The sequence below is a fragment of the Saimiri boliviensis genome, chromosome 5 (genome assembly GCF_048565385.1).
Source record: "Saimiri boliviensis isolate mSaiBol1 chromosome 5, mSaiBol1.pri, whole genome shotgun sequence".
Classification (NCBI taxonomy): Eukaryota; Metazoa; Chordata; class Mammalia; order Primates; family Cebidae; genus Saimiri; species Saimiri boliviensis.
Window position 1 is genome coordinate 131,833,186 of NC_133453.1, and position 25,060 is coordinate 131,858,245.

The 25,060-nt window shown below is 37.5% G+C and overlaps 1 long non-coding RNA gene across 2 annotated transcripts in view; it reads right to left on the reverse strand.

Moving 5' to 3' along the window:
• The window catches only part of LOC141584483 (uncharacterized), a 238,991-nt gene that overhangs the window by 162,063 nt on the left and 51,868 nt on the right, over positions 1-25,060 (reverse strand). Inside the window, exons 3-5 of one of the 2 annotated variants that reach the window (XR_012517555.1) lie at positions 20,010-20,107; positions 19,174-19,298; positions 18,290-18,473 (exon numbers count right to left, since the gene is read on the reverse strand). This is a non-coding gene — a long non-coding RNA (uncharacterized LOC141584483). The remainder of the gene's footprint in view (positions 1-18,289; positions 18,474-19,173; positions 19,299-20,009; positions 20,108-25,060) is intronic. The other variant, XR_012517556.1, reaches the window with a different exon arrangement.

Here is a 25,060-nt window from a genome sequence, read left to right on the forward strand (position 1 = left end):
TACAGGGAAGCCTTGGCAGGTGCTTGCCAAACGAAGTGGTTAATGGAGTTCTGCTTCCCTCCACCTGTCTGGCTCTACCTCCAGAGCTGATTCTTGGTAAGCTGGGGTAGAAAACTCTCCTTTACTGCCCAACCTTCTTTTCCACCTCTGCACACAGCAGAGTAACTTCAGCAAGTTTCCTTGGTCACAGGGGAGCCATTCTAGGTTAAAATGAATTACGTGCTGTCTGCTTGACCTCACTGATGAAGAACCTTTAACTTTGATTTCTCTCCTCTAGCTAGACATGAGAAATTCTTTTCTTAGAAATCTTTGTTCTCATTGCAGGTAGCTCCCAGTCTTCCATTTTTCAGTCTTCTTAACCCCAGCATCACTCAGAAGCCTCTTCTGGGTTACGTCTATTCCCTTTCATGGACTCTTGGTTCAGGTGCTTCCATGTCTCTGAGTTGCTGATTATTGCAGGCAGCAGTAGCAGACAACCATCACATCTGCATTTAGCTGTGCACCGGTACCCTTGACCACAGCCAGAATGGGGCTACTCCCAGAAACTCATGCTGACTGTAAGAACTGTTGTTTTACACAAGTCATCTAGCAATTATTAGGGGATTACTCATCCAATTTGGGGACACTCTAGCCCTCTTAATACTACATCAAAAGGCCAACTGTGGAATAACAAAGCTGCTGAAATTTAAGACCAATCACTTATGTTCTTTGCTAATAGGCACCCTCTGCCCCTCTGCTTCTCCCTTACATCTCCTGAAGCCTTGGAGATCCCCAGGTTTAGACCTAAGCTCTCAGCTTTTGTGCCTCTAAATCAATACTTTTCAAATACCCTTTTATAATAAGCTTTTTTATCCAAACAAATCTGATGTTTGGATTCTGAATATATATTTGAAAAAACGTACATGTTCACTATCTATGTATTTTAAACTCTGCATTATTGCAATTACTGAGTAAGTAATAAACTAATGAGAATGAGACAAATTTTAAGAAACTATAATGTTTACCAGATGAATCTGTTTGTTCTAGGGGGGTATCCGACATAACATTAAATTTATCTCTGGATATTGCAGTTGCATAGTATGTAAATAATGCTAATTCTCATGCATAAGTTGTTGCAAACAATTACAGTTTGGGTTTTTGTATTTTTAAACTGTTTTTTTCTGAGTATTAAGTGTACTTGAACATTTTGCTTTACAGCCGAATCCTTTACAATGTCATTCAAAGGCACCAAGATGCATTAGAAGTGCTTACAACTTAATACTGCTACTATGGTTTATATGATTGTATTTGCTCGTACTGGTTTCCATGACTGGACACACAAATACCTACATTTAGAAGAGGAAAGGATGTGCCCATGACTGCTATACAAAAAGACAAAATACATATCCAGAGATGAGAAAACCTTCCATATAATATCTGCACAAAATGAGTCGCACTGGCAACATAGTAGATGCATAGACATGCTCCAGTATGTTGAAATTTAATATAATGGGGTTTTTAATTTTTAACTTGATTTTTAACATTTTTTGAAAACAGTTAACATATTAAATTGTATATTGTTTAAAATACCTATTATTTATAGAGCTCCTGTATCTGAGGTTCATACACTGTTTGAAGACTATTCTACAAATCTGATTTTCTGATTTCCATCACTTCTATGGAGGGGACAAATGTATTTCCATGTCTAGGCCTGACCTCTTCTGTCCTTGGTCCTGCTGACATTTACCACATGATATCTGTGAATACCTCATATAACATGGATAAAACTTCCCTATCTTTCCCCTAAAATGAACTCCTCAACTGTTTGACAGGGTGTGGGATCTCTTTTGGCCTTATCTCCTATAACACTTATTCTCTAGAACACGAATTTTGGCAATTAATTAATTTCTCTTATGTAGGTTCTACGAGTAATTCAAGTTTGTAAATTTTATCTCTGAAACAATTTATAAAGCTTGAGGGCAGGAATCAGAACCTATCCTTCTGTTCCCTGTAGCCACAGCAGCAACACTAAGTTCAGAAGAGGCATTCAATGCATGCTTCGAATTAACATTGAATCAAACATGATTTTACAGTTGATCCGGGATCCTTATTCCCAATATGCACTCATTATAGTTTCTAATATAAAAGGCATCACAGTAACAATAGTAATTTTTCACTGGAATCTCTTCTTTTTACTCAGCTCATAGTATTTCTCCGGTTATATCAAAAACAGAACCTCCTGATACACTTGGGGTAGGAATCCTAACAGCTGCTACCTCAGAATTGTTTGCAATCTCTGTAATAGAAAATGCCTTTCACCCTGCAATGTTAATGGAAATAAGTAAAAGATAAAGATCCCTTCTAATGCAAAAAGAATAATATTCCCAAATATTCATCCGTCCCTCCACAAAGTCCCTTTAGGCTGCCTGTGGGGACTTGGTGATAGCAAAGCTCCTTTCATGCCTTTAGATTTCCATTGTTCTCACCAGGACAGGAGTAATGCCTGACTCTGGGTGATTCAATAACTTTATGCCCTTGGGCAAAGCACTAAACCAGAGTGGCTTTCCATTTCTTATCTGTGTTTTGAAATGAAAGCTAAAATAAATGGGCCACATTTTGCCAAATGAGAGGTAGCTGGACCCGGGAAACCCCAAACAAGTAATCTGCTGAAACAATCTCTCAAGGCTATGCAAAAAATAAAAGTGAGTAACAGTCATCAATTACTGAGCTCCTACTGTGTACTAGGCTATTGCCCATGTATTTCTAGTAAATTACTCACAAACATTCTGCAATATAGGTTAATTGGTACCAATTTTTTCTGATAAAGAGAGTAAACCCCTCTCCCTCAGGGAACACTAATATAAAATGTCAGTATTGGACATGACCCTTATCTATGCAAGTTTAAAGCATGCTTTTTTCCAGCTCTCTGTGCTACTCTATGACTACTGTACAGGAGGAAAAACAGCTTTCTATCTATTCTCCTGAGTTATCAACAGAGACCACTGTAACAAAAGATAGATTAACAGAAGTTTATTAACATGAAGCCAACAGAAGTTTAATAACATGTATATTTCATGCATACATGGGAGAAAACTCAGGGAAAGAGTAATTCTCTGAGGAGTGGCATAGAACTCTGACTTAGATGGTATCGTGAACAAAGACAAATGCATTTTTAAAGAAATGACAAGACAAAGGAAAAGGAGCTGGAGTTTCCAGGGGAGGAAAATTGTGGGGAGTCAAATGTGTAGGAAACTAATGGTAGGTAACAGCTTGTTAGGGAAGTTGGTTACATAGATTCCTCTGGTGCTGTCTCTAGGCTGACAAAGAGCTAAAGTCACCTTCGTTCTTCCTGGTGGAAAAGGAAGGAGGAACACCTTTGTAAACGAATGTCCTGCTTTTAGGTAAATGGGGTGGGGGTGGGGGTAGGGAGACAGAGCTGAGAGTTTTTTCTCATATCAGCTTCTTTTCAATTGCTTTTGGCTCAAAAGAATCCCAAAGTGCCATATTTTAGGATGGCACATTCTGCAACCCTTGACTACAGAAGATCCTGTTCATGAAAACGTTCCACCCTCCAAGGATAGTAAAATATTCTAGTCGACAGACTGAATGGTTCAGTAGAGCCCAGGTTCCAAGCTTTGCTGGTCAGACTGAATGGTTTGCTGGGTCTCTCAGATCCAGGAGGAAGTAGTTTGTGGGTTAGGACGGGCTTTTGTGAGGATGACTTACTCATCTGCTTTTGAGACAAATAGCTGGGAACATCGAGTTCTAATCACAAGAGCTTCACCTAATTTTAACATAATTTTGAATCTAGCCTTCAGTTTTCTAAGTGAAGAGTAGGGGAAGAATAATGTGTGCTTATACAGCAGAGCTCTCGAAAGTTACGGAGGAGGGAGGAAGGCTATTTCCTTACTGACAGGAGACTGCTCTGGCTTTATTAACTGTTTGTTTTTCCTCACAAAGTGGTCCTGTATTTGCTGTTTTGAAATGCAGACTCTTTTAATCTTCCGCTGTTTCATTTCATATGCATTTTAATGGATGTATTTAATTTGATTCTTGCCTCCTAATGGGAATTAATCCCAGAGGGCACATACTTTATTGAATATGAAAAATAATGAAATAAAATGGCTAACTGAAAAGCTAAGCTAGTCTTCTTTTAGGCTACTTAGCAATAACTGGCTCATTGAGAAAAACCTCTTTGCCTAGCATCAGGCATGAGTGCATGAGGTCTCAGATGGAAGTCTACCCCAGATGAAAAGAATGAGACACAAGTGTGGATTGTGTACACAAGCATTTTGTGTGATTTCATGAGATTAAAAAAAAAAATTTTATAGATCGGCAAAGCCTATATGGTTTCAAATGAAGTTTAAATTCAACTGTCAGCAATCAACTTAAATAACTGATATCAAATCCTAATTCATGTCTTGAAAGGGATCTAGAGATCACAGATAATATAAACTCCTCTTTTATGTGGATGAAAATCCTTCTCTATGGTCCTAGACAATTGAGTTAACAGAGAGAATTAAAATGTTAAAATTTGAGAGATAAATCACAGGTGATAAAGAGCTACAAACAAACACATCCCAGAGTACTCGCCTAGAGAAAAGATGATTGTTATTTAGTAGGAACCAAAGTGGTGAGAACTGTTAGGGCTCATCAGATACCCAGTTGTTCCTCTCCATTTCCCAGGGGGTCCATGTGAATGGCAGTGGTATATAAGTGAAGAGCCAAGCACCCCCCAAAGGACAGCTGCACTGACACCTTAGCCAGCACTTCCTGCCACAATGATTTTAGATACCACAGATTCAGAGCAGAATCACTCCAAGGTGGAAGAAGGTCACCTGATGTACATTAAACTTTGCTTATGGCAAGAAATTAACCTTTTTCTGTATTAAACCACTGAGATTGTGGGATCTGTCTGTGGCAGCAAAGAACATCAGCTTACCTTGATTAATACTATATTATTGGAATCTTTGAACACGATGAAGTTAGAGTGTAAAAGCCAGCATGAATATTGCTTTTCTGCTGTCACCGAAGAAGAATAAGACAAGATACCAAAGGAATAATTGAGATATTAGAAAAATTAAACCGACTCTTATAATTTTAAGATATGGAAATGATCTACTAATAGCCAACTCTGGAGTATTACCTTCTAAAGGCAATTAGTAAAAGATGGATAAATCTATTATTAATAAGTATATTACACTGCATGGTGCCATACATATTCAAAGCATTTTCTCAGGGCAGTTCAAATGAAGCCCTGCCAAGGGCCTGGAGGTGACCAGATTATGTCATGAGGTCATGAGGGTTTTTTTTCTGCCTCATGATTATATAATAAAAACTTGTTCCATCTATGCCCATCCGGCATTTTACCAACAAGAGATTTCTTTCCATCCTATCTTGACAGAAGAGCAGCATCTATAGCTGAAAATGAAACACACTGAACAGTGCTTGGATAATGGCCTTGGTTTATCTCATAGCATTTTGTTTCTGCCCCTCAGGCAAGCAATTCCTCATCACAATCTCACCAATGAATCACAGGTCTCACACATTGCTGCAAACCCTGCCTTTCAGCATGCCCAGATGGAACCATTACGCTTCAACCCAGTATGAAATAATCCCTATGAAACCAGCTGACCTGTCTGAGGGTACCCAGATAACACTGAAATACATAGCACTTAAATCAGTAGGGGATCCGTCAAAAACAATGAAGATTGGTGTAAAAACAAGCCACAAGTTATTGATCTGTTCTATTACAGTTGCTTTGAAAAGAACTGAATTTCACTTTTGCCCTTTAATTTCTCCATCTTAATCACATTCTGTCAAGACCAGGGCACACGTATTATGCATAAAAAGGTCAAGAATACCCTCGTGTGCTTCCTGACCCAACACTGAGATATGTCCCAGACACTGGCACACATGCATACAAAATTGCCCATACACAAACCTCTGGGAACTAGACTAGCCAGAAAAATACAGTTTGATGCAACAGGAGTCTCTAAGGTAAATTTACAGTACAAGGCATGAAAGAAGGCATTGATAGCAATACACCCGTTTTGACAACTTCCTTTTCAGTTAAATTAAACTCTAAATCTGAACTAGAGTGGGGTGCTCTCAGGAATCTTCTGAGGCTCCTGGACCCATTCCTGGCCAATCCAATTGGGCGAGGACACATACTTTCACTACCCTGATCACCAGACATTGGCCTAATTATAAAAGTTGCTTCCATCTATATGGGGCTTGGTAATATTCAGGAGTGAGTTATTCTTGAGTCTTGCTGTGTTCAGGGCTTAATGGTCTTTATCTCTAGCCAATGGAACACTGGGGCTTTTAAACTCTAAAGCTATACCTAGGAAGCTAGTTCCTTAGCCTTTTCTGACTTTTATACTCTCATTCAGGCACACTAACAAGAATTCTCTTGGAGAAAAATCATAGTAATTACTCTCTCTTCAAGGATCCAACACTAAGATTCTGACATGACCACAAAGACTATGATTATGTTTCAAAATGGCTATTTGGTGGGTCTCATCTAAAAGACACCTCTTTGCCTTATTTTCTCTTTGAAGGTACGTGCACACGTGTGTGCATACACACACACACACACACACACACACACAAATATGATTGTTATACAAGCAATATATTCCGTTAAAATACCCTCTTCCTAAAGATTTCACAAGCTTCTCTGATTGGCCTTTCCAACTCAAGTAATATCTACTTCTTCATTTGTTCAACATCTCTTACTAATGTAGAAATAAATGAAGACCAACCAAATGGGAAAAGCAAAGTCTATTTATTCTGAGCTTACCAGGGTAAGGAAGTTAGCCAATGACACTTGTGTTTTGGCAGAGACTCAAAGGCAGACAGAGAAGTAGGAAGCTCTGTGGCGGAAAAAATGGAAAGGCTTCAGCTATGCCCCGACTGGAGGCTGTTGGCACATGGAAGCTGTCGGCTAGCTAACTGGACACAGGATGCTACGTGCTTGGTTAGGGGCATATATTTGGCTTTCTCTAGTGGATCTTAAGTTGGAAGTCGGAACAGAAATGAGGGAAGCTTTCAGGGATTAATCAAGTCCTGTTCACTTTAGGCAAATTGTTACAGAAGTTGTTTAACTTCCTAGAATGTCACTGGAAATAGCAATGTAACTTCCAGGAAGCTGACTTATAGCAGGCTGACTTCCTGGGTTGCTTATTGTAGATAAGGGGTTGATTTCCTGGAAAGGTTGCTGCAGGTTGTGGGTCAAAGTTCTGTTTTTATATCTGATAAGGCCATTGTTCATGTGTACATTGAGTCTCTCACTGAGTATCTACTATGTGCCAGACATTGTTCTAGGTACTGGATGTACAGATGAAACCAAAGAGTCTTTACCTCCATGAAGCTTATGTTCCAATGGCGGGGGGTGGGGGGAGATATTTCCAAAAAAATAAGCAAAACAATGTATAATACAAGGTCAAGCTGGGTGAATTAGGTAATGGTGAAAGATGGGGTCAATTTTATTTTAGAGAGTGTGGCCAGAAAAGGCTCTTCTGAGTAGCTGGTATTTGAGAATTTGTTCTATCTGGCTTGTTCTTTGTTCACAGGCTGTGCTTGTTCCCAAAACACACTGTTGCTGCTAGTAATTTACAGACAATGCCTCATTCCCAGTCTCAAAACTCTCCATATGTCAGAGGAGTCACATGGTACTATGGAAGATCACAGGAACATAGTCTATTTGTCCATTTCAGATGGCTGTATGCCATTATACAAATAACTTCTATTCGCTTCAGTTTCTTCCATTTCCAAAATGGAAATAAAAAGACCTACCTCATTGGTCGGTTGTAAGAATTAAAAAATAATCAGTAATTCATCTGGCATACAGTATAGCATCTTATTAATGGAATATTCCACCTGACATATCTAATAAATTCCAATGACTTCTGAGTTCCAGTAACATGGTAAAAAGACTTCAGGATCTGAGGGAGACATTTAGTTTGGGGCCCATCATGTACCCTTTTTGTTAACTGCAATGTAAATGAATGTCCACCTTCTGGTGAGGGACAGGCCACTTGAATAGAATTCACGCCTTTAGGGAGAAAAAAAAATGAGGAGGCTGGTCAGGGAACTAGCCCTTCTAGATCTCCACTGCCTTGGGCATATGTCACAGCAGTGAAAACTGCAAGAGTCATTAACCCTTCTGGGAAGACTGGTAAAGAATCTTTACCAAGCGGGCACTTCCTGCCAGGGTTCAGGCGTTTAAGAAAGTGTATAGAGTCACAGTGGTTTATGGGCCACAAAGGCCATCTCAGGACTTCTTAAATACCACTTTGCTGAAGAAGCAGGATTGTTGACAAAGCCTGTAATTACCATCTCAAATGACCTTATAAATTCTGAATTGCATTTTTGGAATCATATTGGCTGCTGGAACACCCATGCTATGTCCAAAGGTTTTGTTTGCTTGTCTGGTGCCTCAAAAATGGGTCATTATAGAATCTATGCCCTAGAGAAGTGTTTCTCATTCCATATCATGCAAAAGAACTACCTGGAGAGCCTGTTAAAATACAGAGTCCAGAGCTGGGGCTGGAGAAGCAGCACTGTTAACCTACTGCCCGGTGACACAGCTGCCAGTAGGTGGACCACACTTTGAGTAGCGCTGTCTTACAGGACACTGTGCAGAACACTCACTCTCAAACCACAATACCCCATGTTTTTTTTTTTTGTTTTTTTTTTTTAAAGGCAACATGGAAGATATAGTTGGGTCCCTGAACATTAAATTTTCAGCATGTCACAGATTCATAGAAATGTTAATAACCTATTTTTGAAACTGGCACTGTCCTAGAAAATTCAGGATGTTTGTTACCCTGAACTACATGCCACTTTCCCAAATGGACTAATTCGTTCCAATTTGCAAAGATGTTCCAGAGAAATTATTCCTTCATTTCTTTTTTTTTTTTTTTTTTTTTTTTATCAGCATAGCAAAGTCTCAAAGAGAAAGGAAAAACAATACAAAATATCAGTGCAGATCACTTTCATTAACAGATGATAACATCTTCCCCTTGCCAAGTCCCGTCCCTGGTCCTGGCAGGGACTTTACAGGATCGTGGTGTATTGAAGAGGAAAGGAGGCTCCTGGCCCCATCCTGAACAAGGCTGCAATCTAAAGGAAATAAAGCCACTGGAAAAGAGGCAAGGGAGCTTGCCTTTGGTAATATAGTGCCTGCCCCTGAGACAGGCTCATAGTTTTTTGCATTAATATTTTTAAGGAAATAGAAAGATACTAAGTAATCCACACAGTCTGGCCAAATGGGAAATTTTTAAATGGTTACAGACAGCAGTTGAGGAGCCTGGTGTGATCCTGTTAGCTACAGTGTTTCCTTTGAGGAGTCAGGATTATCCCTTCATTTCTCTTAATTACTCAACACTTATATCAATCAATGAAATTAACACTATTCAAATTAGGGAGCCACTGTTGAGAGAAAATTAATAGATATGTTCATAACTGTTCTTTCTCCTGCATAGGTCTAATAAATGCCTAAAAAAAAAAAATCTTTCATTTTTTGTTTTGTTTTGTTTTGTTTCTCATGCCATTGCTGAAGTTGTTGGCGTCCCTACCCTGCAGGCAGCGTGTTGGGGGCTGGAATGTCAGTCATCATTTCTTGCCTCTGTTTTTGCCTCCTGGACAGCAGAGGGGTAATGTTGATTTCCTCTTGTTCCCCATTTCTGCCTTGTTAAGATTTTTCTTAGTGACGATGTTCTGCTTGAAGTTGTGAAAAACGAAAAGAAAGAAAATCAGAGAAAATAAAAGAAGAAAAAGAGAGAAAAAAAAAAGAAACAGAATAAAGTCCCTTACTTTTTGTGCTAGAAAGAATGGTAAATTGGAAGGTAGAACACCTGGATTTTCATCCCAATTCTTCAACTAACTGGGGCATGACCTTATACAATGTACTTGACTTCTGAGATGTTTTTCTAATTCATAAAAAGGAATACTGGCCCAGGCATGGCGGCTCATGCCTGTAATCCCAGCACTTTGGGAGGCTGAGGTAGGTGGATTACTTGAGTTTAAGAGTTCAAGATCAACATGGCCAAAATGGTGAAACCCTGTCTCTACTAAAAATACAAATATTATCTGGGTATGGTGGTACAAGCCTGTAATCCCAGCTACTCTGGAGGCTGAGGCAGGAGAATCACTTGAACCCAGGAGAAGGAGGTTGCAGTGAGCCAAGATCATGCCACTGTACTCCAGCCTGAGCAACAGAATGAGACTTCATCTCAAAAGAAAATAAAAAAGATGCTTGTTATCCTTCCGTTCTAAAAATGTTTGTTGGACATTTTTATTCAACTGGTGGGAAAGCAGACAACATTCATTAGATTTTCAATCTTTGTAGAAACTTTCTCTAGTGATCTGTATTCTCTCTAGGTGATACCCATCATCCTTTGTGATGAAGATAACTTTTCTTGTCTCTGAAGAAACGGTCTCATAAACTGTGTGCTGTATACAATCATGCATTCCTTCATTCACCTCACAAAGTCCAAGATGTCCTTCTCCCCGTGTTAGCTGTATGCTCACCCACATCCCATTTCTGATTTCCAAATTTCTCATGACACAGCTTCTTGACCTTATGGTTGAGATGCAATTAATAAATTAAAAATATGATAGGGTTTGACATTGCCCCACTACGGCTTGGCCCATTTTGGGTGAGCTCTGTCCTTTCTGCCCCTTGCTTGCTTTCACATATCTGTGTTGCTGAGAAACACATCGCCCACCTTCAGATTCACCCACTTGTTCTGGACTTTCACCTTCTTGCATAAATGCAGTGGTGCCTCCATAAACGTCAAAGAAAGTGGTTTAACGGATGGAAAGCTGGCTGAAAGTGATGAGTTGGAGATTTATGATGAGAATATCATCAATATAAACAGGTCAATGAAAACAGCTGTTTATTAAGGACACTTTAACTTCCATCTTAGAAAATTGTTAAACCCCACAGATCATCTTAGGGGGGAGTGAGCAAAGTAGCAAAGTGCTACTGGGTGATCATAAGTTATGCGCAGCGTGAAGACGGGCAACGCGTGTCTGCAATGTGCATCAGATAATACCAGCGACAGAACATTAATCTGTTGGAAAGACAGGATCTTTCCAAGTCTCCTGTTTATGATTTATGAGTGATGATTCAATAAAACCAAGGAACTTAGCTCAAGAGTAGAAAGATTTGGAAAGAATGAGATAACCTTGATAAAATATGTAAATGGCTCTCCTAGAGTAGGAAGATTTGAAGTGAAATAGGAAGAACGAATAAAAATTGGGCTTATTTTGTCTCAATGCAAAGAAAGAAATTTTCACCAATTAGAACTGTCCTCCAAAGAAATAAGCTACCATGTGAGGTAATAACTTTCTTGTCACTGGAGATCAAGACAAGACCATGTGTCAATTTAAAAAAGAGAAACATGGATAATTACAAAAAATTTGGTCCTGGATTATTTTTTATTTCTCTGAATCTTATCTTTTTATTAATTTAAAATTCAGTGACATTTTATTTTTTGGAAACTTTTCATTTCAACTCACTCTGCTTCTTTCCTTCACAGTCCTCAAACATCTTCTCAATACAGCTTTACCATTTCTGTTCTCCTTTTCCCCCATGGGCAGCAGTAATCACCTTCTTACGACTGTATCTAAATTTCGTTCAACAAAATTTATTTCCAGGAACATTGGCTGAGGTCCTATTGTACTTAAGTTCTGTGATGGGTATCACGGAGGATGCAAAGATGAATAATTTAGAGGCTGGGCTTCAGAGAATTTGCAAAATTCTAACAAAAGAAGACGACAAGCCCAAAAATAGCTTTTACGTAATACTGAAGATAACTACTGCAACTGTAAAACGTTTGTAGAGATTACATCTACTGGAATTGCTTTAGAGGGGAGACGCCATCTGAGAAGGATTTTAAAGATTATGGAAGACGGATCTTAACATTCAAAGATACAGAAAAATGAACATTTCTGACATAGTTAACAGTTTGAGTATAGACCTAGAAGCAGAAAAAGACTGGAAATATCTGAGACCAGCTAATAACACATTTGTCAAAGACGATGTCATCGGCATGATGAAATTAGAAAGTAGCTTCTGAATATCAAGTGAAAAACTTTGAAGTTCAAGGAAAGAAAATTTTATTTATTTTAATTCAAGAGCCACAGATCCTGGACCTTTTATATACCATATTAATTGCTGTGTGTGATTTCTTTTAAATATACATTTATAGTCATTGGTGAGATATTCACAATTACTTTTCCATGTCAAGAAATTCACTGTCATATACCATGCTTGTTTGGTTTGGGTTTGGGTTTGTTTCAGACACAGGGTCTAGCTCTGTCACCTAGGCTGGCGTGCAGTGGCACAATCATGGCTTACTGCAGTCTTCTTCTCCTGGGCTCAAGTAATCCTCTTGCCTCCACATACTGGACCTGTAGTCCCAGTAATTAGGACTACAGGTGCACGGCAACATGTGTGGCTATATATTTTTTTTAACTTTTGGTAGAATATGGGTCTTACTATGTTGCCCACGCTGGTACTGAACTCCTGTCCTCAAGTGACCCTCCTGCTTTCACCTCCCGTAGCCCTAGGATTACAGGTGTAAGCTACAGATCATGGACCTTTTATATATCACGTTAATAGCTGCAGAGTAGTCTATAAATACATGTATTATAAGTTATTGAATCCCTTCTTTTTGGGGGTCTTAAGGGATTTCTAAATTTTTGTATTATAATAGTACTCTATAAACATGTGAATATTCATTTTTGAATCATTTTCTGATTACTTCCTTAAAGGAATAAAAGGAGAATAGGTCAGAGGCTGCTGCTACACTGTATCAGTTGTTGTTCCTTGTTTTTCTTTGATTATTTGATCACTGGACTTTTACTGAGCACATAGATGCCTACATAAAGGCTACATTTTTTTCCAGCCACCTTTTCAACCAGAAGCTCTAGGCACTGAGCTGGAAGTAAAAGGGCAGTAAAGTACAACTTCTGAAAAGCGTTATTTAAAGGTAAAGTCTCCTTTTGGTCTTCCTCTGGCAGAATTCTAACAGGATGGTTGGAGCCAAAGAAGCCACCAAGGACACGAGAAGAAGCCTTTGCTGAGGCCATCGAGCTGCAGGACATGAAGTCTCTGGGTCCATGACACCTTCTGTGGAGTGCCAACCCAGCCCTGGACTGCCCACCTCCAGAGAGAAGGAGAAATACACTTTTATCTTATTCGAGTAATTTTAGAAGTTGGTTTTCTATCACATGCAGCTGAACTAATCCTACCTAAAACAATGGCTTTGAAAGCGCACATGTTTAAGGCTTTCTGCACACATCACCAAATTTCAGTCCAGAAAGTCTGTGCTGATGAATATTCCCACTAGTAATGTATAAATTAGAGTCCTATTCTTCATTTATCCTAGAAAATGCTGGGTATTATAATTCTTTTTAAGTCTTCACCAATTTGGTAGTTGATAAATAGTATCTCTTTGATTTAATTTTCATTTCCAGGCTCATTCTTCTGAATCTTTTCTCCATTCCCTTCCAGTCCTCTTGAGGCAACCCTCTCCTTGACTAGTAATTCATCTACGTAAAAAACATAGACCTTAGGATAAACCAGTTGGCTCTGCTACTCTTTCAGTAGCTGTCTTGCATTTCAGAAAGCAGAGATTCTTATCTAAAGACAATGCACCAGGTTCTTCCCTGGCCTTTCACTGATGATGTTCGTTCCTCGCCCACCTGATCTGCTCCAGCACGCCACCCTCAGCTGTGCCTTAAAAGTGCTAGTGCAAGAAGAACATGAAGGTCCAAGTATCAAGGAAATTGGGCAAATTACAAGCATACAGAAGAGTTTCAGCATTCATGGCCACGTTTATTTCTCCTCCCTGCCTTCTTACCTCTCCTTTCTCTTTCTCTCACCTGCTTAACTGACCAGTCCAAGACTTCTTTTTCTATATATCTTTAATCTTTGGGGAAGAAAGTTCTTTTCTAACTGGCTTAAGTATGTCCTTCAGTGATCAGTCAAAATTGTTCTCTTTGCATCCAAAGGAAGAAATGTTATTCTATAGCTTCCCTAGATATGTCTCTTAGATCCCCATCTGTAATAAACTCCTTTCTCATCCTATAAAAATCAATCCTATAAAAACCCTGCTTAAAAGACAACAACAAAACGCCAATAACAGTTTCCACAACAAATAATATTATACATTTCTTAATTACAATGAAAGTTTCAACTCAAACTTTAAAATATTCATAATATCTGTTAATCACCTGGTCTCACTTTTTTTTCTCCAACCTAGTCTTTCCCCAATATCTATTCTTATCAATGCTGCTTTCCTCTACAGTGTCATGTTAAAGTCACCAGCCATCCAGACAAGACTCCCCAATAAGCCACTTCTAAATGCACATCTGCACACTATGGTCACTTTTTGTTCTTGTATTACTATAACTATTTACATCCAGAAAATCCAGTTGGAGTTTGAATACCATTACCCTGACCAAAACGAACCTCTCTCAAATCTAGTCATGAGTTTAAGGAAGGGGGAGTACAGATGGTGGTATATTGTTTTCTCCATTCTCACACTCATTTCAGAATTAGGCCACTTAGGAATTCCTATTCCATCATTTCTCCTGCTGACTTTGAGTATGACTCCATCTTGAAACTTACATTCTACTACTCTGTGTATTACCTGGAGTCTTTATCCATCTGTCTGGCTTTGATATCCCTTAATATAAACCTTTATTGAGTATATACTACATTTCAATAACTTTCCATGCATCTTCTGATTTAATTCTCAAGATAACCTCATGAAGCAAGTGTGGTTATTAGCCCCAATTTAAAAGGGAAAACACTAAATCTCAAAGACCCAGCTAGTAAATGGTGGAGACAGAATTTCTAAAATTGATTCTAAAATTCATCCCATCAATGATACTCTGCTGTCTCCTCGTAAATCCTCCAGCTTTTTCTCTATTAGCCCATTTTTCTGCATTTTCATACAGCTCTTTGCCACTCTGACACCTCTGCCTGAAGGTCTTTCTGCATATCAGCTTGGTTTAGACTGAACTTTTGACTTGTCATGGTCTGTAAGTTTAATAATAACAAAATGGATACACCACAGACTCTTCGTTTTCGCCCTCTCATCCCTTAAGGCTGAGAAGGCTAAATAAAATTATAAACGGTATCAGTTGTGATGAAAGTTAAACTGTAGCTATCAGGTTCTCCACAGTCTGCTTTTATAATGACAATAGCTAACAATAAGTAAAGGTAAATAATTTATCAGACATTATGCTAAGCTTTCGCATTATATCATTTGATCCTTACATCAACCCTAAGAGGATGACATGCTTATTGTTCCCATTTTATTATACAAATAAGAAAACCAAGATTTGAAGCCTTCCAGTAAAGAAAGAGTCCACTTCATCCAGTGAACACCTGGCAGATCCATATTTTGAATCCATGTTGGCCCAAATTCAGAACCTCCTTTCTTAACCACTGTATTAGTCCATTCTTGCTTTGCTATGAAGAACTGGGACTGGGTTATTTGTAAAGAGAGGAGGTTTAATTGACTCACAGTTCCATAGACCGTACAGGAAGCATGATTAGGGAGGCCTCAGGAGACTTACAATCATGGCAGAGGCAAACGAGAAGCAGGCATATCTGCACATGGTGGAGCAGGAGAGAGACAGGGTGGAGGGGGAGTGCTACACACGTGTAAACGACCAGATCTCCTGAGAACTTACTCACCATCACAAGAACAGCAAGGGGGAAGTGCGCCCACATGATTGAGTCACCTCCCATCAGGGCCCTCCTCCAACACTGGGATAACAACTGGACATGAGACTTGAGTGGGGACACAGAGCCAAACCATATCAACCACTAAAGTACGATGTTTTGTTTTTAAAATAATATTGCTGATATCATAATACCAGAAACTCATGGGAAAAATAACATCCCCAAATTCAATACTTTCATTCATATTATGTAATACGTGACCATGTACATACTCAATTTTGTACAGAAAATATAATTTAAACTAAGTAACATTATGGATAGAATTATATATTTTCTATATTTTTTAACATTTCATCCAGCATGTAACTCTCTGGCAATAAATTTGAAAACCTGAACAAAACAGATGATTTCCTAGCAACATATCAATTACCAAAATTGACCTAATAAGAAGGGAACTTTTGAATAGGCTAATTATCATAGAAGGGATAACAAAAGGCACTAGGATTAGGTGGATTTCTAGCTGAGTTTATCCAGTCTTTAAGTGGTAGATAATTCCAATGTTATTTAAACTAGCCATTGATAATAAGATGGGCATTTATCTAATTCATTTATGTGTACAGTTTAGTGCCAAAACATAATAAAGATGCAACAGAAAGGAAAAATACTACACAATCTCAGCTCAAATGGAATATTAGAAAATTGATCCTGTACAGTTATTAGAAGAATAATACATTATGACCAAGTAAGGCTTATTCCAGGAAAAGCAGGGTGGTTAATATCAAGAAAGTTACCTACATAATACATTACATCAAGAAAATAAAGAAGAATAAAACACGTACAAATAATTCAATGCTGAAGTGATGTTAGATAAAATTTATTATTCTTTTAAATAAATTTTAAGTAAAAAATGAAGCAGGTAAATGAAATAAAATGACTAAAGATAACACAAAGTATTATCCTAAATGGGCAATATTTAACACTTAAAAAGTCAGATAGATAGCCTCAATAACGCTTATAATTTAAGTTGCAGGTTCTAAAAATGCAAATACTCAAGTACATAATTTGTAAAACAAGAGCTACAATTGTTTTATAATAATAAGATGACTTGCTCAAAAATTCCAGGACTGAAAAAAAATAGAATTTATAATAAGATTTATAAGTTAGGAATAACCACCTTTATATAGAAATAAGAAGAAAATATTTGTCCCCTGTCATGTCATCTCTGCACAGCCAACTTCCCTTTGCCTTCCTCCATGAGTGGAAGTAGACAGCGGCCCTCACCCAAAGCAGATTCTGGAGCCATGCTTCCTGCACGAACTGCGGGGCCATGAGCCAAATAAACCTTTTTCAAAATAAATTACCCAGCCTTCCCCAGGTATCCTTTATAGCAACAGATATAAACTAAGACATAACCATTTGTGGGGACAATATAGGAAATGGATAGAAATGGGAAACCCTGTAAACCAAATGAATGCTTTTGTATAGGGGAACAGTTGATTACTGTGCATCCACACCATGCAGCATTTAAAAAATAATAATAAATTCATGTTAGTCCAGTTAAGTAGAATTTTTTAAATTTTATTATTTAAGGAACTAAGGATTCAGAAAAGCAAATATAAAATATTGTTTAAGATAACAAAGGCCAAAAAACTCTATATATGTATATGACATTATAATCATAGAGAAATATACACGAATATTTCTAGAATGCTTTTAACAAGCACTGAGAGAGTATGTGAAGCAGGGAGTCTTACTGACTGAGGTGCAGAAAGAAAATATGTGAAAAAGATAATTAAAGACTGTACTAAAAATGGTACGTACGCCAAGTTCAGGATTTATGCTTTTATAAAAACTATGCCTATAGGCATATGTATAAAAATTTTTTTTAAAAAAATACTAAAATGTAAAATAAAGATTATTGTTGTTCTAAATAATTTTGCTATTATTTCCATGCAGTATATGTGTCTTAATCTCATTTCCTTTCTTCTTTTTAGATTTCTCCTCCTAAAAATGTTTAAAACATTGACAGCCTTGTGTGTATCTTCTTTACTCTTCTGTAACGACTGACTGTTACTTATGATAGTAAAAGTAGAAGAAAATAAAAACAATAATTTTACAGGTTATCGTCATTTACATTATGAAATTGCTCATGTCCTTGGGCTCATGTTAATTTAGGGCTATTACTCTTCTTGGCAATAGAAATTTTTCCTACTATAATCGCAAGGGTTGTTCTCAGTTTCCAGAGACGACACTATAACGTATGTGGATGAGCAATTAAAAACGAGTTACAAATCAGTATCGGAACTCGAAATCTGCCAGTCCTTAGTCCTGAGCTGACTCCTGCCTAACTAAAGAGGAGGGTTTTGTGTGGCCCACTGGGCCAATCCTGGAGTTGTGCCAAGACCAATTCTTTACACACCATCCTCCTTCTGAGCGGAAGGACATCAGACCCACAAAACAACTGTTGACCAGTGAGATGACCTGTGACAGGCCAGTGGTGGCACTAACATCCTGTCTTCTGAAAATGAAGCAAAGAGAGAGTAAACACACTGTGCTTCCCTTGGCATCGGCAACTGGGCTAAGCCCTTTACTTACATTTTTTCATTGAGTCCTCTGTCAGGTATGGATGATTTTTATCTGCATTTACAGATGAAGCATGAAGAGATTATTTCATCCTTCCCTGGATCGTGGGAATCATACGTCGCAGAGCTGAGCTTCAAATGGTCTTAAAACTTAGGTATCACTAACACTTAACCACTAACGCTTGCCGCTCCTCAATCTAAAGAAAGAAGGAAACCAAACAATTCCAGTTAAAAAGATACTGAATTTCAGATATGTGAACTTAATATCCAGCAGCAACATCACCTTAACAGTTAAACGCTGTGATGCAGACACCCATTTGCTTACCTGAGCAGATTCAGAATGATGAGAAATTTGCTTGATTTGAGGAAATGGAGGCTTTCTACAATTTTTGTTTGTTTTTGACACTCATACATTCCAAGTCACTTTCATTGTTTTCCCCCAGTCCTATATTTGCTGTGAGACTTATTTTATCAGTTGCAGTTCTGCCTGCTGCGGTGTTTCTTAAGATTTGGCTAGAGATTCCTGCACTGAGATTTCCCCAAAGTTAACGTGACAGCACTGATAGGGAAGGAAGTAATTCACTTGGCTGATGACAAACTGTGAGGGGCTCCAGAGGGGAGTGCTGGAAACTGAAGGGAGAAGTGAAGGTATACAACCCCCATCTGGTGAGGGTCCAGGAACAGAAATAGAACATAACCTTCTCCTGGGAAGTAGCCCTTGCGGTCATCACACATGACCCTCAGAAAAGCCCTTAGCACTTTTCTTCATTAAACAAAATGAAACTGAGTTTTCACTGAGGATTTAATAAGGGACATAGGATACCTAACACACAGCATTTTGCTTGTAAATAAATCACCCCTCCAACCTGTCTCCTCATTGCCAATTTATTCTCTTACCTGTTTCTGGGTCTCTCATGTGTCTGGGAACCTTCTCCCACTAGACAGCCTCCAGCCTCTTCCATCCTTCAGAAACTTGGCTCCACTGGGCTTCTCATCACTTTCACAGGGCCAACATTTCAGCTCTGAGGAAAATAAGTCATTACACAAAGGTTGGCTTTGAGCTCAATACAAAACAAAGGATTCCCACGCTATCCAATTCCATTCTCCTTAGAAAACGGCAGAGAAAAATCCAATTTTTCCCTGCTACAAACTTATTTATTGTCACATATTTTTATATCTAAGAACTATTCATTTATATATGCTCAATTAATTGAAAAACGAATTTTGTGTACAAGTCTTCCACTGTAAGTGAAATTTCTTTTAAAAAGCCCCGAGTTTTACAAAGTATAATTATCTCAACGATGGGCTTTAATGATGCCAGGGTCTTTGTGAGGTCTAGTCCTGATTACTAAACAAAAACTGTGTCTTACAGAAGTGCATCACATTTGGCACCACCAAGATAATCATAGTACAGGCATTCACTTTCCTTTTTCCTGGGAAAATTGACCTGATCAAAGAAGAGTTCTAGGGATGTTTTAAGTAATAACTACATTACTGGAATGAGTGTACAGCCTCAGGTAAATGTCTTGGCACACACAATGCAAATTTCGATGTACAGATACATTGTGTTTTTTAATAACACAATCAGTCCTTTTAAATTATGGTCAAGACGCATACATTGCACATTCCTTATGAGCAATGAAATTAAGAAAGGGTAAAATACATAGTCATTTGCTGTTAGGAATTTATAACAGAACAGAATAAAGAGTATAAAAGCATGCATAATTACTCACAGGAACAGAAAAAAAAAAATTCACAACCAATTAGAGGTCCAAATACATGCTAATTGCTGCCTGCTAGAGGTGTCCCAACAAGAATGGCAGGTTTGTCCCTGCGAATGGAAAAAGTGTGAATGAGAGAGAATGTTGGTTCTAAAGTAAAACAAATTCTTATCTCACAGGTTCAAATTCTCCAGGCTCATGAATATGACATATTAATATTCATCAAGTGGAACACATTATCATTTCAGAAGGAGATTACTGGGGACTCACTATTTTCATTCCTTCACCTTTTCCAATTAGAAGTCCCACTTTTGCAAATCATCAGCTTTCTGTTGCCAAGGGCTTTTCAGTCTCTTTCTGGCAAGGGGGTTGGGGGCTAAGTTCAACATTCATTTAAGAAACAGGAAAAATGTGAAGTACAATTATCTTTTTTAATGACAAGTTAATCTTGCTGCCATGAACCTGATCAGAGCAGAGCCAAATTCTAAAGGGAGAAGGCACAGAGTCCTTTTTGGGGAGGGAAACTCGGACAAGAAAGTTTGAGAAAGAGTTCACGGTTTTCTTGGTTGACTGCAGTTACTGAGAAATAAATGCACCTTGCAAAAGATCTTGAAACTGAGCAAGCTGAAGTGGCCACGTTAGGGAAAACCTCAGTAATGTAGAAATGAACACAATATGAAAGTAAACACAGGGGCAAGGTAGTAGCCATCGCTGAAGGCAGAGCAGAGAGAAAAATAATGAAAATATAGCTCCATTTCCTCTAGAAAACACTTTAGTTCTAGAGTCAGACATCGTTGCTGGGTGTGGGGCTCATACTTATAATCCCAGCACTTTGGAAGGCTGAGCTACAAGGATCACTTGAAGCCAGAAGTTTGAGATCAAACTTGGGTAGGGGAGGGGAGACGAGGGGAGGAGAGGGGAGGGAAGGGAAGGGCAAGGGAGGGGAAGAGAGGGGGAGGGGGAGGGGAGGGGAGGGGAAGGGAGGGGAAGGGAGCGGAGGGGAGGGAGAGGGGAGGGGAGGGGAAGAGAGCGGGAGGGGGAGGTAGGGAAAGGGGAGAGAGGGAGGAAGGAAGACAGCTCACAAAAAGAGGCCCTGGGTTCACGGGGTTGCTCTGGTGAATTCTACCTAAATTTTTAGAAAACTTAATATCAATTTTCCAAACTCTTTAAAAAATATTAGAAGAGAAGAAACACTTTACAACTATTTCTGATGTCAGTATTATAGTGATACTAAAATCAGGCAAAGACATTATAAGAAAGCTACAGACCAATATATATTATTAACATAAACATAAACATTCTCAAGAAAATATTAGCAAACCAAATCCATCAACATTAAAAAAATATTATATAGCATGTACAAGTGCAGTGTATCCCAGGACTGCAAGATTGGTTTAAAACCCAGAAATTAATTAATATAATATACAATAGCAATATAATAAAATATTTTTAAAACACATGATTAACTCTATAGATTCTGGGAAAAAAAATTCGCAAAATCCAATAGCCTTTCATAATAAAACACTCAGTAAACTAGAATAGAAGGGAACTTCCTCAGCCTGAGAAAGCGTATCTATGAAAATCCATAAATAAGATCATGCACAATGGTAAGAGAATGAATGTTTTCATTCTAAGATTAGGAAGAAGAAAAAGATATGTACTCTCACTCTTCTATCTAACATTATAGTAAAGGTTCTAGTCAGGCAACAAAGCAAGAAGATGAAATACTAGACATCTAAATTTGAAAGGAAAAAGTAACATCATTTCTACTTACACATAACATTCACTATTCATCTATCTAGATATTTTTCATAAAAAAAGTATGTGAAAACCCAATGAATCAACTAAAATCTATTAGAACTAATAAAGGATTTTGACAAGATGGTAGAATATAAAATCAATAAATCAAAATCAATTGTTTTTAACATACAATGAACAATCCTACAATTAAAATTAATGACTCTATTTGGAATTGCATGAAAAAACCTAAATACCTAGAAATAAACTTATTAAGGAAGTCTAAAGATTATACACTGACAAAATCAAACATTAACCAAACAAATTTAAAAGATGTAAATAAATGGAAAGACATTCAGGTTCATGAATCAGAAGACTTAATATTATTTAGATAGTAATATTTCCAATTAATGTGCATATTATACCCAACTTCTTTCTCAATTCCAGTCCATTTCTGTGTAGAAATTTACAAGATGACCCTCAAATTCATACAGAAACTCAAGACCTCAGATTAATCAAAACAATCTTAACAAAGAAAAAAAATTGGAGGAATCACACTTTCTAATTTCGAAATCTACTACAAAGTGACAGTAATCAACACTGTATGGTTCTAGCATAAGGATAAACATATGGATCAATGGAATAGAATTGAGAATTCAGAAGTAACCCCATAATATTCACAGTCGATTGATTTTCAATAATGGTGCCAAACTATTTAATAAAAAATAAATAGTATGTTTAAGAAACAGCTCTGAGCCATCTGGATATGCACATGGAAAATAATTTTCATCCTTACCCCACTTTGTATACAAAAATTAACTCAAAGTAGTTCAAGAACCTAAATAGAAAGCTAAGGTTATACAATGTTAGAAGAAAGCATGGAAGTTCTCATGACCTTTAATTTAGCAACGGGTTCTTAGACATGACATCAAAGCACAAGCAAAAACAGAAAAAAAAACTAGATAAAATGGATTTCTTCAAACTTAAATAAAAAACTTTTTGCTTTAAAGGACACTATTAAGAAAGTGAATAACAACCCACAGAACAGGAAAACAGTGTTTGCAAATTAAATCATGTATCTGATAAGAATCTAGCAGTAGAACATGTAAAGAACTCCTACAAATCAGTTATTAAGAAGACCAACAACCCAAATACATTGAGCAAAAGTTCTCCATAGATACTTGTCTAAAAAAAATACAAATGACCAATAAATACATGAAAATATGCTCAACATCACCAGTCATCAAGGAAATACAAGTGAAAATCACAATGAGATTCCACTTCATACCTACTAAGATGGCTCTAATAAAATAGATGGATAATACCCAGTGTTGGCTACTACGTAGAGAAATCAGACCCCTCATTAATTGCTGGTAGAAATGTAAAATTGTTTAGTCATTCTGGAAGAGCCGGACAGTACCTCAAAAAGTTACACATAAAGCTTCCATTTGACTCAGCAATTCCACCTGCAGGTATACACTCAAGAGAAATTAAAACATACATCTACACAAAAAATTGTAAATAAATGTTTCTACCAGCATTATTTATAATAATCAGAAGGTGAAAACACTCTATAGGTCTCTCAATCCATGAATTGATAAACATAATATGGTATATCCATGAAATTAAATATTGTTCAGTCATAAAAAGTAATAAAGTCTTGATAAATACTACAACATTCATGAACGTTTAAAAATGTATACTAAGTGAAAGAAGCCAATCAGGGCAATAATTTCACACAAAGAAGCCAATATGTGAAAAAAGACCACACATGGTTTGATTCCATTTATATAAAATGTCTTTAAGAGGCAAATCTATAGGTACAAAGTGTATTCATGGTTGACTAGGACTGGGGCAGCTGGAGAAGAAGGAAGAGGAGGATAGGAACTCACTACACTTGGGTTGGGATTTTTTTGGCAAGAATGACAAAGACGTTCTAAAACTGACTAATAAGATAGTTTCAGAATTTTGTGAATATACTAAAGAAATTGAATTGTTTATTTATTTATTTATTTATTTATTTATTTATTTATTTATTTTGAGACGGAGTTTCACTCTTGTTATCCAGGCTGGAGTGCAATGGCGCGATCTTGGCTGACAGCAACCTCCGCCTCCTGGCTTCAAGCAATTCTCCTGCCTCAGCCTCCTGAGTAGCTGGGATTATAGGCCCACACCACCATGTCCAGCTAATTTTTGTATTTTTAGTAGAGACAAGGTTTCACCATGTTGACCAGGATGGTCTCGATCTCTTGACCTCGTGATCCACCCACCTCAGCCTTCCAAAGTGCTGGGATTTGAATTATTTATTTAAATGTGTTAATTGTATGGTATGTAAATTATACCTCAGTAAATATTTTATTAAAATACATACAACTTAACTTTCCACCAAAACTTTTCTTCTTTGATCTATATTTGAATTTCAAGGACAGATATAAAATTATCAATTTCTCAAAAGAGAAAAATGTTATTATTTTCAACTAGACATGGAACCAGTTGTATTTATTGCCAAAAGATTTTAAATATTTAAAACATTTCCCTGTTGATTTTTAAGTTCAATATTGTGAATACAGTTTACATTTGTGACTAAAGTATTCTCTCCACTCCCTGTGTTTTGTCACTCAGTGGGACCTACACATAAATACTAAGCCGACTGAGGAAACAATTCTAAATTAGGTAGTTGATTATTTATTTTAGGTGGAGCCTAAATGAATACAACACGAAGAAAGAATTATAACTATTTACACAGAATCTATCAAAGTTTCAATGGATAATTAAGAGTTTGTCTACACCACTGTGGGAAAAGCTGATTAACAGAATCATGGAAAATTAGAGTTTGGAGAAACTCTAGGGATTGTCTAGCCCAAATGATTAATTTTAGAAAATGAGGATAATGAAACCCAGAAAGGGGGAATTTTCTGCTCAAGGTCATGGGGGCAAAGCTATGCCACATTTTCAGACTTATTTTTTCTGAGCTAGTTACATAGCTACAGACAAGAGGACATCAAAATTATGTTGATTAAAAACCCAGCTTTTGTGAAAGGACTGTAGACTATTTCAACATGCAGAAATCTACCTTCAAATAAAAATCATTTGTACCTTTAAAGTATTGATCCAGTATTAACAGAGACTAAGTAATTAAGATATGACTACGCTCAACTTAGAATATTTCCATTAATGTCCATGCAGAAGAAATAGGAAAAGAAACCTTGTCTGAGTGACTTTGGCACAGGAGACAGCTGAAAGGAACATGGAAAGTTTATAAAAACTATGAATTCAGCAAGGAGGAGAAACTCAAAGAAGCTGACCAGAACTTGATTCTAAATGAT